The sequence below is a fragment of the Pundamilia nyererei genome, unplaced genomic scaffold, assembly GCF_000239375.1.
Source record: "Pundamilia nyererei isolate P.nyererei 1_Seehausen unplaced genomic scaffold, PunNye1.0 scaffold00160, whole genome shotgun sequence".
Classification (NCBI taxonomy): domain Eukaryota; kingdom Metazoa; phylum Chordata; class Actinopteri; order Cichliformes; family Cichlidae; genus Pundamilia; species Pundamilia nyererei.
The window spans coordinates 241,810-249,166 of NW_005187561.1; positions in this window are offsets into that span (position 1 = coordinate 241,810).

The following is a 7,357-nucleotide window of genomic DNA, read 5'->3' on the forward strand; positions in this document are numbered from 1 at the left end:
GTGAATGTGAACAGCAATTTTATGCATGGGAGACAAGGAATAGGACAAAAGTAGAGAAGAAAGGAAACCCATTACACACACACCAGAGGAAACAAAGAAGTAAAAGGAAAGAAAGATTAAAGGGAAAAGAAAGAAGGAAAGATAGAAAGAACAGTAACCCACTGACTGCTTAAGTGTGGCCAGCTTTTTCAAGTATTCTACATTTAGAGAAAAAAATGCTCACGAAAACCTGGGAAATTTTTATATTTCCAGAAACTGTTGCAGTCTCATGGTCTGTGAGATTAAAAGAGTTACTATCATAAATAAAAGTAGAAATTTTGAAAGCATGACCCAGGATAATCTAAGTATTATAAAGGATTCAGTATCTTTAATTCCTTCTTATTTCTTGTTATTTCAATTTGGAGACAATTAATGAGCTAATTACAGCTAATGTAATGTAATGTAATGCTCGCTCAATTACAAACAAATCGTTTATTTTAAGCGATCTCTTCATGAAGGAATCCCTAAACTTCATGTGTTTAACTGAGATGTGGCAGCAAAGCATGGATTATATTCACTTGAAGGAAATCTGCCCGGCTGGCTGCTCCGTCATCGGAACTCCACGTCTTTCGTGACGTGGCGGACTCGCTGTTGTGCACTAGGACAGATTCACATGCAGGCTGATGAATTCGGACTCCTTTTCTTCACTTGAGTTGCAGATGATGTGATTTTTATCTGCGAAAAGCGCTATATAAATAAATTTTACTTACTTACTTACTTACTTACTAATGGGAATACCATTACAATGCCACGTACTAATATGAAACATTTACAAACCTCCTATCAACATTAATTGCACTTTGGCGAACTTTAGAATAACCCTTAGCTACAAAACTGTTAGGAGTTGGGTTCTGGTTATGTGGTGCTTTTGTCTGTATGTGTTTTTTGGTGCCTCCCTTTTTGTATAGGTAGGCGGGGCAGTGAGTCACTGAACCTGGCACACCTGTTACTCATCAGATGCTTTCCTCAGAAGTGTTCTTTAGGAGCTACCTGAAAGAAGACTAGTGTCGGAGTATTGGCGTTTTTTTGGAGCGTCTGAAATTCTGCCCCTGCCTGCTGGAGCCCTTGGATTATTTTGGTGACTGTAAGTTTTGTTTCCTCCCTAGGATTTTGCCTCGACTGGTTTGTTTTCCGTCTGGAGGTTTTGGCATCAAACAGTACCAAATCGAGTGCACTACCTGTGTGTGTTTTCGTCACCTGCACGTCCTGGCTCCGCGTCCCCATTCATACAATGTTGTATATATTTTGTCCTTGTAAATACCTCCCCCTCACTGTAAATAAACTGTCTTCACCGCAACTCTGCCTCCGTGTGTTCTGCTTCCTGGGTCCATCTGCATTTGCCATAACAAAAACAAGCTAAGGGTTTTGGTTTTGTTGGGATTACAGCCTCTAAAATCATCCAAATATTTAATTACAAGAAAAAAATAAGTCAACTTATTTAAAGTTTATTCAAATCTATTTAAAGTCAAGTCTCAAGTTATGAATACCATATCAGAGTCAAGGAGGGTTTTTTGTTAAATGCCTAAAAGAAGCACCTACCATTGCCTGGTGTCACACAAATCGCGTATATTTGACAGAGATTTTGTCAGAGTTTCCATGAGGTGTTAGGTAACTGACACTGATTTATCCTTTTAGAAGGTCACCTTATGGGGGGAAAGTTTTGAAACCTACTTTAAGACAAAGCCACTAACTGTTTCAATATATTTTTTAATAAGATTTCACTATGTTTTCCAGGATCTCTGTTTTTTTTAGTTACATTTACAATGAGGATCTCATCATTGACTTGGGGGACTAAAAATAACTTTATATTTATACTGTTTTAACATAGTTCTCTGTTGATATTAATAATATTTTAATTGTTCCATAGTGCTTTGTAACTTACTATAACTTCCCATGTAATGAGTTTTAAAGAAGACTGAAAGCGGTTCTAATCTGAAGCACAAATCTTTCTTTGCTAATATGAAATTTTAACTGCAGATATTTTTAAGATTATGTGTTATCTACATCATCTTTGTAAGGCATCTGTAGCTCTAACCTTACTTTTTTTGTTGTTTTTTTGCCTAATTAGATAGGGACAGTGAAGACTGACAGGAAAGTGGAGAGGGGTGAAGACTTGTGGTAAAGGGCCGCAGGTTGGACTTGAACCCGGGCCAGCCACTCTCAGCCATATGGGCACTTGCCCATCCCAGTGAGGTAAAGTGGCGCTAACATTACTATCATTGAAAAATGTTTATAGAACAGGTTTTGGGCAGATTATGCAGTTTGCTCATCTCAGCTAGTTTTAATTTAGATGTTTTTTAAAAAGCAGTTTTATAATAGAAACTTCACTGAGTCATTTCTTCCACATGACTAACAAATTTCCTGAGCAAGCAGAATATTTCACTTTGTCCTCAGTACTTAGGTTTTATAGTGTTGAGCTTTTAAAAGGCTCAATATAGTACAAGCTATGAAAAAAACTGTCACTTCCTAATTTCTTGTTTTTTGCATTTCCCACACATTTCAGGTCATCAAACAAATATTAATAGTAACTAAAATAACCAGAGTAAATAGAAAACACACTTTTTAAATGATGACTTCATTTATTAAAGCCAAAAACCAATCCAAGCCTGCCTGGCCCTGAAAAAGTAATTCACGTAATTACTTTTTTCACATATCAACTCATTTAAATAGAATCTGTCTAAAACGGTGAAGTAGGCTAAAAGATCTCAAACATCAACACATCATGCTATGATCTAAAGAAACTCAAGAGCTAATGACAAAAACATTATAGAAATGTTATAGACATGTATCAGTCCGAAAAGGGTTGCAAAGATGTTTCTAAAGCTTTGTTACTCCAGTGAACCGTGATGAGAGGCATCAATGACTCATGCAGGAGAAATCTAAGGAACTGCACTGATCTCGCTTGTCTCAGTTAAGGTCAGTGTTCATGATTCAACAATAAGAAATGGACTGGGAAACAATTGCATACATATCGCAAACGCTTGACTGAAGTTCTTGCTCCCAAAGGTAGCACAACCAGTTATTAGGTTTACTGGGGAATAACTTTTTTACACAGGGCCAGGTGGGTTTGGATAACTGCAATACAAACTGCATTTTGTATTTTCTCAGATTGTCTTTGTCTAATATTAAAGTGTCTTTGATAATCTGAAGCATGTAAGTGTGACAAATATGCAAAAAAGAAATCAGGGAGGAGGCAAATCCTTCTTCGCAGCTCTGTACGCACACAGATGGAAATGCTGCATGGAAGGACATCATTCTCTCTGGGCTCACAGAGGAGAGGTGGGCCCCACACACACATGTGTGCACACACATACAAAATGAAATGTGCACACACACACACACACACATGCAAGGCTATTTATAGCAAAGGAAAGCTGCTCTCTTAGGGGAGAATTACAAACAGACACGGAGGCCTGAAGCTGACATCCTGCCCACCAGCTGTGTCAACTTAAACACAGAAAACACGGCTGTAGAATAAAAGCTCACTGTGGATGAACATCACACAGACTGGTTATGTCATACTGCAAGAAGTAGGCATGTGATGTTGGGAAACAAAAATATAGATTATTAGAAATGATGAATCCTTAACATTGTGAAATCATTACTCAAGTCCTTCTGTAGCTCTGCAGCACTTGAACAACTTTCTATTACTATCTTCCTGAACCCAAACTGAGATTAGTTAAGTAACACTGCAATTTTCTTTACTACTTTAGATTCATTAAAACTGATATGACTACACCTCAACATTATTCTCTTCTCATTTGTCTGGCTCTAGTCTCCTTTGCCATTGGTGGTGACTGAAGCAGGAAAACAACAGGAAAGAGAAACACTGTTCATTTTCTAAAAACATATGTCCACTTACATTAATTCTGTCCTTCCTTTTCCATAAGTTATGGCCTGAAGACTAAATTCTTGCAGCAGATTAAGATGCAATATCTCAAAGCTGACTTCCCTATAAGGCCTTAGCAGCTTGCTGCATAATTACAGTCAAAGGGGGGCTGTATCACAGACATAGCAGTTGAGGTCATCTCCACATTTAAACCTTTTTGAGGTACTGACAACACACCAAGGTTTGGGGATCTCTTCCACAAAATCTCATGTGAACATAACTGTTGTTAGTACATCATACAGTACAGCATTGTCCTTTGGAGGACCACTGTTGACACGAGCGTGTGCACATATTGTGAGCTGTAAAAGGGAAAGGGGAGAGCCAGGTGATGACTGACGAGCATAATGAACACCTATTTTATTAAGATTCAACACACACACACCCAATGCAAAAAGTCAGTCGTGTACCAAGTCCCACACATGCCTCCTGGGCAAAGCCCATTCTTCTTTGACAGATCTCTCTCTCTCTCTCCAGATTTGATGGTCTTCTGGCATGGACCTTGGTGTTCAGTTCAATCCACAGATGTAGTTCTTCACCAGGAGCGACATTTCTTTGTGTTTGTTTCATCGTTGTGTTGAAAGACAAAGCAACAACCCAGACCCATCTCATCTGACCAAAAGATGAACTTGGTATACATACATACATACATAAGAGTATACATAATCTTTCTCAAGGTTGTCCTTAGCATACTTCAGTCTTCCAGGCCTGTTCTCTACCACTCCTTTACTGTGTGTCTCTCTCTGAATTTGTTAATGGTACTTCTCACTCCAGTTTTTTAGACTGGGAACTTTGTATATCCATTTCCTGAATTGTGAACATCAACAATTCTTCTTCTCGAGTTTAAACCGATGTTTTTTGTTTTTGACATGATGTTTTCTGACATAAGAGCTTAAAGCCTTTCTGAAGTTTTTATACTGTGTGTTAGATAACTTTCAGTTTGAACTTGATTTTAGAAGGTTTGAGCATTACAAAGTTAAAGCACATCATTGCACAGCAGTGGTTTGGTCTATGAGTGGATAATAAGGTCAGTATATAATGCTGGTCATTTTAGTTTTTTCTGAAAGAATGATTTTCTAAAGAAAACTTGTATGTTTAGAAATGCTATGTTGAAAACCCCACACTCTGTTAAAAAAAATTTAACAAAAACTTTAAATTTCACAGGGGGCTAATAATTTTGTCCTCATCAGTATGTGTATTGTATATCCCAGTGTGTTTCACAAATCCAGAGAAAACTTTTCGACTTTTTGACTTTTAGCAGAGAGTGGCAAAGTGGAACTTGAAGTTCATCCACAGCAAAAGAAATGACTTTGCTCTAGTTGGCCGTTCTAGTTTCTATTTTGTTCCTCCTTGGCCTCCATAGTTCCTTTCCTTGTCTTCATCTCCTTCCTGTTGCCAAGTAGGCCAGAAGTGATCTATAAATAGTCCCCCTGCTTGCCTCTGTACACGGCTTCTCTCTTTGGCTAAACTGTGAGAGAGAGTGGGTCCTGTGCCAGAGAGAAATGAGTAACCTGAGCACCATGTACCTTACACCCACACTTTGCCTGGCCACTGACAGCGGGACACACAGCACAGGCTACAAACAACATGCAAAGATATACACACAAAAAACACACACACACAAACTGATACAATGGACAAAGGCACAAGCAGTTCAAATGAATTCAGCAGCTGTGGTTGGTGGATAAGAGCAGAGCAGGAGTTCCCTAGGAGGCTAAACGAAGAGAGCAGAGCTGACCTACGTCCTGTCTTTGACAATACCCAGACAAACAGTCAGACACTTAACTCACACAGAGGCAGTTCAAGTAAGACCTTATGAACTTAAGCTGTGACTAGCTGGTCTTTTATGTTTCTTATCTTAAAGCCCAGAGCAGCGTGTTTTATACCAACTATAAGTCTCTTCTCAACCTCACTGAAGTTTGCTTGATATTGGTAGATTTTTTGTTAAAAATGTTTCTGATCACTTTATTCCATAGTGTTATTAGAGTACTGTCACCATAAAAAGGTTGTGACTCCCAAGAAACCACTGTGCCTTGCTTGCAAAGTCCTGTGAATCGGCAATCCTTTACACTATTTTTATGTCCAAACAATATATAAATGTATCGACTTTAATGCTTCTGTCCAATTGCTGTATTTACCATTATGTGTAATTATGCTTTTAACAAACATAAGAAGCATCAGTGAAGCAAACCTAAAAAAGTACCATAGCTTGTAAACCACTGTGCAGGAAATATGTGCCAACAGTAGTCTTGTACCTTTCTTTATTCTTCCCACTGTTGCCACTCCATTTTTTTTATATTTGGTTTTGTTAGCACTCTGTGGGAACATGTTTGCTCTTGCACCAACTACAAGTAAAAACACATCCACCATAAAAAAAACAAACCAAATTAAAGAAATAAAGTTGAGTTTCAAAACTAATTCCTGTTAAAAGACTCTTTGGTTATCTGCCTTTAGTCTTCTTGGAAACTGGCTGGCAGCTAAGAGAAGCCCACTGTTTCAACCATCACTCCATGCAGTCAGGCTCTGTTATACATCCATTACCAAATCATTTGTCATTGCTGAGAAAGGCTGGAGTTCTTGGGGAAGCAAGTCTTTTGGGCACCAGTGCTGAATCTCTCCATTTCTTCCTACACATCCGCCACTCTCCTGCAACTGTCTTGGCATATTGTCCTCTCTTGTGGGTGTAATTGCAACTCTGTAGTCTTCCTCCTCAAACTCCCACCACATGCTAAAATTTCACCATAGTGAAGGGAAAATTACAATCCAACGTGTAGTTGGGACAGGGTAATTCCCTTGTGATTTCCTTTGTGCAACTGGACCACATTTATGGGGAGTTATACATGTGTCAAGTGGGCACACGGGATGTTATTGAGGCCAGTAATTTCCACACAATTATCTCAGTAGATTTAGCTACAAGCTTTGAACAGAAGAAGCCTCAACTAAGCAACTTACTTCAGAGAACATAATTATGTACATTTACTATTTGGGAGCAAGTGAGATATAGGTTATCTGAAAGTGGAAGGCAAATGTAAAAGTATGGTGTCTTTTGTCTTTAGCAATTTAAGTATTACTTAAATTCATAATCATATATACATAATCGCATACACCCAAAGTAAGCAATATAATAATAGCAATGTAATAAATATATTGTTTTTCTTTACTTCCTCTTTGAGTTGAAGAAACTGATTTTTGTTTTTGAGTTATTTAGTTTCTGTTAAGTAAGCCTTGAGACAAGACACCAGGTCAGTTTTTCTGCTACGTCAGCACTTCCCAGGTGATAAAAGTTCAGGTTCTACATCAGTAATTCTTCAGCTAAAGGGACTTTAGCTACAATATTATATATGTTCTGCAATACTCTGTCATTTTATATTTGCTCCTTTATGTTTACAGTTGAGTTACTCAAGCTGTCCTTTATTTCTCTTCATGTTAAAG